Source organism: Macaca nemestrina, chromosome 2 (assembly GCF_043159975.1).
Source record: "Macaca nemestrina isolate mMacNem1 chromosome 2, mMacNem.hap1, whole genome shotgun sequence".
In the NCBI taxonomy this organism is placed as follows: Eukaryota; Metazoa; Chordata; class Mammalia; order Primates; family Cercopithecidae; genus Macaca; species Macaca nemestrina.
The window spans coordinates 142694655-142707066 of NC_092126.1; the positions used below are offsets into that span (position 1 = coordinate 142694655).

A 12412-nucleotide genomic window follows, 5' to 3' on the forward strand; every position below is an offset into this window, starting at 1 on the left:
TGCTCATAACCAGGATCTGTCTCATAATCAGCATAGCAACCTAGCCATAATGCAGAAAAATCTTCAAAGGATTCAACAAGCTGCAGAGCAGAAAGAGTTCAAGTTGTTTCTAGAGATCCAGTCACTTCTTCCATCACCACCCATGCTGTTTCTTCTTCCTCACAGCCTTGTTTTTGAAACTGTAGCCAATTTTGAAATTTTAACCAATTAAAAGAGGTCAAATACCATGCCCTACATTAATAAGCTCTCTCCACTGTTTGGATTCTCTGCTCACAGGAACTCCCTGTTTACTGTACATTTCAAATCCCCTCTGTTTCACGAAATAAATCTGGTGTCTGATGGTACACTCATTATAGTGTTGTTTCTGAGAATAAGGTCCTCCAAGGTAATTAAATAAGAGCTGGGGAGTTTTCTTATGAAACAAACAGCCCACTGCTGCTTCTGCTGATAAATAACAATTGTCTCAATAAAATGATGTTGTAGGGACGCTGCAAGTTAGGTCCTTGTTGTGCTCATCAGTGAGCTCCTGAATGAGTCTAGATTTCCCCTCTTCACACAGGTATATGGCATTAGAGGTTACAAAGAAAGGGAAGATGTATACATTGTTCTTCTCATAAAGAAAAACATCTATTGGATGGGAGCTTAATGTATGTTTCTTGGTAGTATCACCAGTAAATGCACTATAATGACCAAGAAGGAGGTGGCCAGTTATATTTTATGGTTCTCCTTTCCAATTCTAATAAGGAAATATGTAATACTTACAAAGTATATATTGCATTGTTTCACTGGAAGGTATTTATGAATGGATAAACTGGGTAATGAAAATTACTGGAAACTTGCATATTTTCCCACACAAACTTTTTATAGTAGGTATATGTAATCTGCCTCATCTTGCAGCAATGAGCTGCAGGAAATTTGAATACTATTCCTACTGTGCAGAAATAAAAGGAGGAATAAATTCTGATGATTCTATAATAGCTGGAGCTGAAAAGTCACAGCATTTTCCACTTAAGAGGTCCACATATTAGATCCAAACTGCTCAAGAAGTTTTAAGGTTTTCAAAATCTGTCATCCTCAGAGTTAAGATGAAATTCAACTTCTCTTGGTTTGGAGGTAGTCAGTTAAGGTAACATATCACTGGAAGAATGGGATTCATGATTTCTAAAGGAGTATTAAAGGCTCTAAAGAGCTTTTAAATTAAAATATCAATAATTATAAAAGGAGTTTTTAATCATCAAGTCCTCTCCAAGGTGTAAAAAATACATTATGGAATGATGAATTTTCATAGTCAACTAAAGATATATTCTGAGATGTTTTCTTCTCTATGGTTGAAGCTTTACACTTAACAAACCAATTAGAATACAAGAAAATATTGAGCTTTTCTGACAACATCAGGAACATTAATAATAAATGTGGATTTCACTTCAGACTATTCTCTTCAAAATAATGGTTTCAGTTATTTGAAACTGTTTGCTACATGAACACAGACTATGTTTACTGCACAGCAATTATCCATAATTAAGCTTTAACTTTTCATATACCTAGATATGAGTCCATTTTCAGTGATATTGATAAGATCTATGATGCATCACTACTTTTGGAAAATGTTGCTGATTCTAAAGATATTAGCACTGCATGCTATCTTTGAAATGATGCAGCACTGAGCAGTACTAATGTAGGTTAACTGTTGGTGAAATTGCCAAAGTATTAGCATGTCTGATGATTCCCTCTATCTCTCAAGTTAATATCCTGCAGAGAGCAGAGCTCATGATCTTCTGTACTAGAGAGACACAATGTCATCCAGAGGGCAAAAACCAGCTTATAAATCCTTATAAACCCTTCCTTCCTTCCCCATTCTACAGATGTATAAATTGAGGCTCAAAACTACTAAGTCATTTCCTGTAGTCACTAATAAGTGGCAGAACCAGGATCAGAATTGAAGTTTGTCTTTCAATGAAAGTATTAAACTATTGCTATTAGACCACTGCAAGCCTCCTCCTGTATTTCATGTCATTTTATGCAATGCTGCAGATGCAGTGGTAATACACATGAGAGGTGAAATTGTAAAGAAGCATATTCATCCTTTCTGTGTCCCCAGGCCACTTTCAGATTCTCCTAGCCTTGATACTTATCTTCCTTTTTGTCTACTTCTCTCTTCCCATCCAATGAATTCTAAGAAACAATATGACACCTGTCATTTATGAAGTAGCATGAATTTCCACCAATAGTCCAGATTTTTGAGCTGCAAAGGATGATAGAAACCATTTCTGAACTCAGTCATTTTACAGATGTGGAGACCAAGCCACAGAAAGGTTAAGGGACTTAGCTGAGTTCACAGAGCCAATGATGTACTTACAAAACAGAAGAAAGAATTCTGTTTCCTGACTCCCAACTCACATTTCTATTTGTTATACCCTCACAAAGGTTTTTTTCTTTTTTTTTTTTTAATTTCAGAGGAATGTTCTGACCTCAAAGAAATTTTACACATCAAAGAGTAAAGAGAAAACATACTGAAAAACAGGAGCCCTGCCTGAACCCCTTAAACCATATTTGTTGGTGGCTGCCTACTCTCTTCTTATGTAAGACCAGTTCTGCTAAAGGAAGCCACTGGTGAGCATAGTGAGTACCTCTCTTACCTGAAAGTAGTATGCAGAATATCGTCCCTTCCAGACCTGCTTCCATTTAAAACAGCAAGCACTGCTTCTCTCTGTCCTTCTCCCCCACAGGAATCAATGCAATCATTGTGTTAAGGCCCCATGGGAAGCCACCACTGTGTTAAAAATAAAAATAAAAAACAATAAAATTTCAAATTGATCATTTCTAATTACTAAAAGAAGAAAATAATAGACTTTCCCTTCCTGATTATGTTCATTACCATAGATTTCAATTTGTCTCAAATTACAAGGAAAAGTAGATTGAAATCTATAGCTGGATCCCCAGGTGTAACATTTCATTTTTTAAAATCAATGTGAAATGGAAGCCATTTTGCAGTAAGTATTTTTGGCTCCAGCTCTAAAGTACTAAGGCTATTATGATGCATTTAGTCATCCAGATAGTTGATCATATTCAGCCTATACTTGTTTTCACTCTCAATCTTTCTGTCCTGCATAAACATGAGGCTTTGAATGTCAGTGGTTTTTGAGAGCTTCTTCCCTGTCAAAATAGCTGTGTATAGTTTGCTTGGGCTGGGTATTTTTGGTGTTTTTCTGTGTCTGTATCTATAAGCACCAATCAAGGTGGAGGATGAGGCAGATCATCTGGACACTTACGGAAAAAGATGGCTAGAAAACAGGGAAGTTTCAAGGGCCTGACTATTCAGATTGACCAGCCTCATCACTTTAGTTTTATGTTGTAAGTGTTCAGTTTCTGAAACAATATATAGTGTTATATGAAAGTCAGAGCTAGAAGGAACCAAGTAAACAGCTAATTCAACCTCCTCATTTTACAAATGACACCTCTAAGGCCGACAGAAAGGAAGCAATTTGGCCTATCATAACCTAACTTGCAGAGCTGAGACTCAGAACTATAAGACTTTCTAACATGGATATTTTAGTTTGGATTTCCCCAAAAGCAGAGTCTGAGAAAAGGGGTTGGGTGCAGGTGGTTTATTTTAGAAGTAATCATAAGAAATGGGAGCAATAAAGCAGGAAGATGAGGCCGGAAAGAAGAGAAAAGTAAATACAACATTGACTTGGTTATCACTATGGGAAACTAGGGCCCAATCCCACTATGGACCCACTAGAACCATACGCCACATACATCAGCAATGTGCCTTCACAGGATGGAAGCCCACAACACTTAACCACTCATTCCAGTAGAGGGTTGTTCCCACAGGCCTTAAATTCCCCAAGTTTTCAGGCTATGACTAAGCAAGCCTAGTGACTTTAGAAAAAGCCTAAGGACAGAAAAGCAGAGAGACACAGTTGAGTACTTGAGTTAGGGAACTTTAAGCAACTCTCCATCACAGCTGCAGCTGAAAACAGGTGGAACAAGAGGTTGTGTCATAGGCCACAAAGAATCCACTACAAGTGGTTTTTAAACTATGTTGCCTACAACTTTGGGGTTGTTCTGCAAAGAGGCTCCAGGTGGGCTGAGAAAGGACCTAGTGTATTAGAGTTCTCAAGAGAAACAAAAGCAATAAGATACTTATATATATATGAGAGGATTATTACGGGAATTGTCTCATGCAACTATGGAGGTTGAGAAGTCCCGCGATAAGTTGTCTGCAACCTGGAGAACCAGGAAATAGTGTGAGAACCTGGGGCGGGGACAGGGGCTGCTGGTGTTGGAGTCTGAAGGCCCAAGAACCTGGAGTTCTGAAGTCCAAGGGCAGGAGAAATATGGATATCCCAGTTCCAGAAAAGATAGTGAACTTGCCTTCCCCCCTCTTTTTGTTCTGTCCTGGCCCTTGATTGGATAATGCCTACTCACATTAATGAGGGGGATCATCTTTACTCAATTGACCTGTTCAAATAGTAATATTTTCTGGTAACACACACATCCAGAAATAATGCTTAATCAGATATCTAGGCATCATATGGCCCAGTCAACTTGATGGATAAAATTAACAATCACAAGTCCCTCCCTTGTCAAGCTGGTACTCATATGTATCTCCTTACACCATACTTATTCTCCGATTAAAGATAATAACAAGATCCTAATTCCACCTAGCAGGATGCAACTATCCTGCAAACAAACAAAAATGAACAAATCCCTTCCCAGAGGATATAAAGTCCATGAGTGATGTTTACTCTTCTCCTGATATCCCATAACTTAAATACTATGAAGAAAATTAACAATACCTAATACTAAACTGTATTAGGTATTGTTACAGTTATACATACTTACATAAGTCAGTAAAGGGAAGAAAACAAAGGTATTTCCTTCATATGTGTATATATACACACAAATTCACTTATAACAAAAATATTCATGATGATTATAGTCCTTGTTTTTCTAACTGGTCATGTAGTTGTAGCTGGTATTTATAACTACCTTCTTCTACTACCAATTCTGTGTCTCCTTTGCCTTCAGTAAACATCTCATCCAGTCTTGGCTCTTTACCTAGCAAGGTGACCCAAACCATCATTCCTGAAGGGTCTAGGCCATTTGTAGTCCTGCCTGGATTGAGTTGTACTTTTTCATTGACCTTAATTAAAGGGTATGGTAATATTAAGATATGCCCTATGGGATATCCTGTATTCTAGACATATGCTTCTTTACTTCCATTATTGAGCGGTTATCCAATTTCCCTTTGATATCCTGGATCAATCATCCTCGTAGACACACCCAGAAATAATATTTCATCAGCTATCTGGGTATCTTTTAACCTAGTAACATTGTCATATAAAATTAACCATCACACCCCGGAAGAGCCACATGGTAGGATTTTAGAACTTCTACTTCTTCCTCATTCAAGGTAGACCTACATTTATCTGTTTTATATGTTAGAGGTGCTCTTTCAGATATCATTTGTAGGGGGATGGGGGCTTACTTGTGTATTGTCATGATTCTTTAGTTTTAAGTGCACAAACCAAATTGAACTAGTTTGAGCCAAGAAAAAAGTTCACATAACTGAGAAATCAAGAGCTAATCGGGGACTTCAGGTACAATGGGATTAAGGGTTCACACAAAGTTGTCTGGGCTTTCTCTTATCTATGTGTCAGTCTTATTCTGTCCTACTCCAGGGGCATTTTTTCTGCAAAGAGACAGAAAGTGGCTGTCAATAGCTCCAGGTTATATCACACTAGCTTAGCAATGCCATCAGAAAATGAGAGCGTCTTCCTTCTAGGGTTTATATAATCATAGCAAATGACTCAAATATCCTGCTTAGTTTATCTAACCACGCCCTTGAACCAACTGCTATTAGCTTAGACAGCTATTCTAAAACTTTAGCATGCATCAGTATCACCTCAAAGACTTGTTAAAAAATGCTCACTGTGCCCTACTCCCAGAGTTTCTTATTTGGTAGGTCTGGGATAGCTCCTCAAAATATGTGTTTTTCTGGTGATATTCAAACTGCTGCTCCAGTGACCACACTTTGTGTACCACTGGCTATAGGGATGATACTCATAATCAAATCAAGTCACAGGGCCAGGACAGACTCTAAGGGGGTGGAGTGTGTTTTGGGGAAATAGATTCCATTTCCTAATGGGAAAATTGGCAAATAATCTGTGGCCATCTTTAATCTACTACAGGAGACACGGTGAAAAGGACCAACATAAGTGTAATTGCCTCCTAGAAGGGAAGGGAAAAGAGAACAACGTTCTCATCATCCTTCAATATGTGAAGAGATGATGGCTGAGAATTTTTCAGAAACTACAGAACACCTTAACCCATATATTCAAGAAGTACTACAGCTTCCCAGAACAATCAATACATGAAAAACTCATCTAGGCACATCTTGGCAAAACTAATTTTAAAAAAGCAAGGGAAAAATCTTAAGCCATGCTAAAGAAAGATAATATTATTTTCAGAGAAAGAACAATAACATTAACAGATTACTTCTCAAAATAAGTAATAGGATCCAAGAAAAACTGGGATGACATATTTGACATGCTACAACAAAGAAACTTACAACACAGAATTTCATTCAGAGAAAATTATTCTTCAAATATTAAAGCAACTTTAAAACATTTTAGATAACGAAAAAATATGGAGGATGGAGATAAATGTGTGTTCAGAAGAAAATATTTAGCCTTACAATTCATTTATTTGAAAAGAAGAATGTCTGAACATTAATGATTTAAGATTTATCTCAAGAAATTAGAAAAACAGCCAATAAAACCCAAAGAACGTATGAGGAAGGCAACAATAAAGGTAAGAGCAAATATTAATGGAATAAAATAATTCAATAGAAAAATCAATAGCACCAAATAATGGTTCTTTATAACAATGAATAACTTTGATAAGCACCTAACAAAGCTGATTAAGAAAAAAGTGATGGCACGAATTTTAAACATCAATAATTAAAAAGGGAACATCAGTAAAGACATTATAGATGTTAAAAAGATAACAGGAACATATTAGGAACAACTCTATGACAATAAATTTGAAAGTTTAAATGAAATAGACTAATTTCTAGAATGATGAAACCTACAAAAACCAACACAAAAAGAAACAAAAAGTCTAGATAATTCCCTATTTGTCCAATAATTGAATCCATAGTTTATAAAGCTTCCCACAAGAAAATATCCAGGCTCATGTTGGCCTTTCTGTTGAAATTTTTTAAACATTTAATGATGAAACTATGCTAACTTTACACAAATCTTTGTAGATTTTAGAAAAAGAGAGAAAAAATACAATCTTATTTTATCAGAACAACATAACATTGTCCCAAAATCTGACCAAAAAAATTACAAGAAAGGGAAATTACTAGTCAATCTCTGTCAAGAACATAGATGTATGTATATTAGGAAAATATTAAGAAATTGAATCCAGCAATTCACAAAAAGGCTAATGCATCATGACCCAATTGAGTTTCTTCTAGAAATGCAAGATTGGTTTAACTATCAAGGTATTAATCCAGGGCCAGTCATGATGCTTCATGTGTATAATCCCAGAACTTTGAGAGTCCAAGGTGGGACGATCACTTAAGGTCAGGAGTTTGAGATCAGCCTTGGCAACATAGCAAGACCTCATCTCTACAAAAATTTTTTAAAAGATCAACCATGTGTGGTGGTACATGCCCGTAGTCCCATTTATTCAGAAAGCTGAGGCAGGAGGATAGCTTGAGTCCAGGAGTTTGAGACCGCAGTGAGCTATGGTCATGACACTGCACTCCAGTCTGGGCAACAGAGTGAGATCCTGTCTCTTTAAAAAAAATCCATAAATTTCTCCAATTAACAAAACAACAACAAAAAAATGTATAAGCATCTCAATAAATGCAGTGAAAGCATTTCATAAAATGTAATATCTATTTAAGAAGAACCTCATATGCTAAGAACAAAAGGGAACATCCTTAATCTGACAAATCTTATCTACAAAAATAGAAGGGACTATAATAAACATTATGCTCATGAAATATTAAAAGCTTTTTCTCTAAAATCAGCAATGAGATAAAGACCTCTACTATTACCCTTTCTACTACCATTAAACTGCACATGTTAGCCAGTGCAATACGACAGGGAAAAGAAGGTATAGTCATTAAAAAGGAAGAAATAAAACTGTTACATGCAGATGTCATGATCATTTATGTAGGAAGTCCAAATGTATCTGTAAATTTTTAATACTAATATGTGAATTCAGAAAGTTACTGGAAACAAGATTGGTATTAAAAAATCTATTGCACTTTCATATATGAGAAAAAATATTATTAGAGGAAGAATTGTTTTAAAAAGACCATTTACATAGTGGCTCAAAAAATGAAGTATTTAGAAAGACATCTATTAAAAGATAAGCAAAAAATGCCAAACCCAAAACTACAAAACATTTATATGGTGAAGGGATATCCAACCCCAACTCCCTCTAGGCATCCTATCTGCCCTACCTAAGGGGAGGAAAAGGGACTGAGTAGCACTTGCGAAGATTACAGTGCAAGGGAACAGGCTCGCTAAATGTTTGCAACTTAATTATAGAACTACAGAATAATACTTCCTTTATGCCTACACCTTACTACCATATCACTAAAGGCCTATTCACCAGAGTTTCTTTTCTCCAGTGCACCAGCTCCAATTTTCAACAAAAAACATTACAAGATATATTAAAAAGTAAAGTCTGAAGAGACAGAGGAAACATCAGATCCAAACTCAGATATGGCAGATACATTGAATTAAAAATGTAAAAGAATTGTGATTAATATGCTAAGAGCTCTAGTGGAAAAATAGACAACATGCAAGGATAGATGATTAATGTACACAAAGACGGAATTCTAAGAAAAAATAAAAATAAAATGCTAGATATCAAAAACATTGTAATAGAAACGAAGAATGCCTTTCACGAGCTCATTAGTAGACTGGACATGGCTAAGGAAAGATTCTCTGAGCTTGAGGATATATCAATGGAAATTCCAAAACTGAAAAACAAAGGGAAAAAGACTGGAAAATAGAAAATAGAATATCCAAGAACAGCACAACAACCATAAAAGGTAGTTGAGTAATAGGAATACCAGAAGGATACAACAGAAAGAAACAGAAGAAATATTTTAAGCAATAATGACTGAGAATTTTTTCAAATTAATATCAGACATGAAAACACAGATCCAGAAAGCTCAGAGAACATCAAGCAGGATAAATTCATTAAAAATATACACTCAGGTATATGATATTCAAACTGCAGAAAATAAATTGAAAAAAAAAAAACCTTGAAAGAAGCCAGAGGTAAAAATACCTTACCTATAGAGGAGCAAAGATAAGAATCACAAACAACTTATCCTCGGAAACCATGTAAGCAAGAAGAGACTGGAGTGAAATATTTTAAGTGATGAGAGAAAATAAAAATCACCAATCTAGAGTTACATATGCTGCAAAATTATCCTTCAACAACAAAAGAGAACTAAAGACTTTCTCAGACAAAAATTAAGGGAACTTATTACCAGTAGACCTGCCTGGCAAAAAATATTAAAACAAATTCTTCAGAAAGAAGAAAAATGGGTATAGTTCGGAAACTTGAATTTACATTAAAAAAGGAAAAATGCCAGAGAAAGAATAAGTGAAGGTAAAATAAAAACTTTTATTTTTAATGTTTTCCAATGAGCTAACAGGTAACAGTTTGCTCAAAATAATAATAGTAAAAATATATTCAATGATTATAGCTTATGAATAAGTGAAATGAATTACATCAATGATACAAGAGATGGGAGAGAAGAATTGGGAATATTTTGATATTTTAAGGTACTTGTCCTACCCATGAAGTGATATACTGTTATATGAAAATAGACATAGAATCATTGTAAATGTGTATCACAAATTCTAGGGCAACCACTAAAAAAGTTTCAAAAAGAAGTATAATTGATATGCTAAGAAAGGAGAGAAAATGAAATCATAGAAAATGCTCAACTAAGACCACAAAAGATAGGAAAAGAATGAGATACAAAATAGGAAGAAGGGCAATAAATAAAAATCATTAACAAATTTGCTACACATTAACCCACCTAAATCAATAATCACTTTAAATGACAATGGGCTAAATTTACTAATTAAAAGACAGAGATAGTAGATTAAAAAAAAAATAAGGCCCAACTATATGTTGCCTACAAGAAACTCACTTTAAATATGAAAGTAAAGGGATACAGAAAGAAACACTTTGCTAATACTAATCAAATGAAAGCTGGGGTAGCTATATTAATTTTGGTACTAGAAAAAAATAAAAGATATAAAATCAATTCTCTAAGTGTTTACCTTAGAAAACTAGAAAAAAAGAAGAGTAAATTCAATCCAAAGTGAGCAGATGTAAACAAATAATAAAAATTAGAGCAGAAATCCATGAAACTGAAAACAGGAAACTAATACAGATAATGTATTAAACCAAATGCTGGCTCTTTGGAAAGACCAATACAATTGATAAGACTCTAGCCAGGATAAGAAAGAGAGAGAGAAGACATAAATTACTAATATCAGAAATCAAAAAGGGGATATTGCTACAGATCCCATGGGCATTAAAAGGATAATAATGGAATAGCATGAACTCTATGCCCACAAATTTGATAACATAGATAAAATGGACCAATTATTGGAAGGCACAATCTGCCAAAACTCACACAATAAGTAGATAATATGAATAGACCTATATATATATAAAATATATAATCATATATAATTATATATAATTAATATATATTAATTATACTTTAAGTTCTAGGGTACATGTGAACAACGTGCAGATTTGATACATAGCTATACATGTGCCATGTTGGTTTGCTGCACCCATCAGCTCATCATTTACATTAGGTATTTATCCTAATGCTATCCCTCCTGCAGCCCCCCACCCCACAACAGGCCGCAGTGCGTGATGTTCCCTGCACTGTGTCCAAGTGATCTCATTGTTCAATTCCTACCTAAGAGTGAGAACAAGCAGTGTTTGCTTTTCTGTCCTTGTGATAGGTTGCTGAGAATGATGGTTTCCAGCCTCATCCATGTCCCTGCAAATGACATGAACTCATCCTTCTTATGGCTGCATAGTATTCCATGGTGTATATGTGCCACATTTTCTTAATGCAGTCTATCACTGATGGACATTTGGGTTGGTTCCAAGTCTTTGCTATTGTGAATAGTGCTGTAATAAACATATGTGTGCATGTGTCTTTATAGTAGCATGATTTATAATCCTTTGGGTATATACCCAGTAATGGGATGGCTGGGTCAAATGGTAATTCTAGTTCTAGATCCTTGAGGAATCACTACACTGTCTTCCACAATGGTTAAACTAATTTACACTCACACCAACAGTGTAAAAGCATTCCTATTTCTCCACATCCACTCCAGCATCTGCTGTTTCCTGACTTTTTAATGACTGCCATTCTAACTGGCGTGAGATGGTATCTCATTGTGGTTTTGATTTGCATTTCTCTGATGACCAGTGTTGTTGAGCATTTTTTTGTGTGTCTGTTGGCTGCATAAATGTCCTCTCTTGAGAAGTGTCTGTTCATATCCTTTGTCCACTTTTTGATGGGGTTGTTTTTATCTTGTAAATTTGTTTGAGTTCTTTGTAGATTCTGGATATTACCCCTTTATCAGATGGGTAGATTGCAAAAATTTTCTCCAATTCTGTAGGTTGCCTGTTCACTCTGATGTTAATTTCTTTTGCCATGCAGAAGCTCTTTAGTTTAATTAGATCCCATTTGTCAATTTTGCCTTTTGTTGCCATTGCTTTTAGTGTTTTAGTCATGAAGTGTTTGCCCATGCCTATGTCCTGAATGGAATTGCCTAGGTTTTCTTCTAGGGTTCTTATGGTTTTAGGTCTAACATATAAGTCTTTAATCCATCTTGAATTAATTTTTGTATAAGATATAAGGATAGGATCCAGTTTCAGCTTTCTACATATGGCTACCCAGTTTTCCCCGCACCATTTATTAATAGGGAATCCTTTCCCCGTTTCTTGTTTTTGTCAGGTTTGTCAAAGATCAGATAGTTGTAGATGTGTGATGTTATTTCTAAGGCCTCTGTTCCGTCCCATTGGTCTATATCTCTGTTTTGGTACCAGTACCATACTGTTTTGATTACTGTAGCTTTGTAGTATAGTTTGAAGTCAGGTAGTGTGATGCCTCCAGCTTTGTTCCTTTTGCTTAGGATTGTCTTGGCAATGAAGGCTCTTTTTTTGTTCCATATGAACTTTAAAGTAGTTTTTTTTTTTCCAATTCTTTGAAGAAAGTCATTGATAGCTTGATGGGGATGGGATTGAATCTATAAATTACCTTGGGCAGTATGGCCATTTTCACGATATTGGTTCTTCCTATCCATGAGCATGGAATATTCTC

General features: G+C 35.4%; 1 long non-coding RNA gene across 7 annotated transcripts in view; it reads right to left on the bottom strand.

The window, feature by feature from the left end:
- LOC105477617 (uncharacterized) overlaps positions 1-12412 on the bottom strand; it is a 502411-nt gene that overhangs the window by 135850 nt on the left and 354149 nt on the right. For all 7 annotated transcript variants that reach the window (XR_011620199.1, XR_011620195.1, XR_011620200.1 and 4 more), the window contains one exon: positions 2637-2770. This is a non-coding gene — a long non-coding RNA (uncharacterized lncRNA). The remainder of the gene's footprint in view (positions 1-2636; positions 2771-12412) is intronic.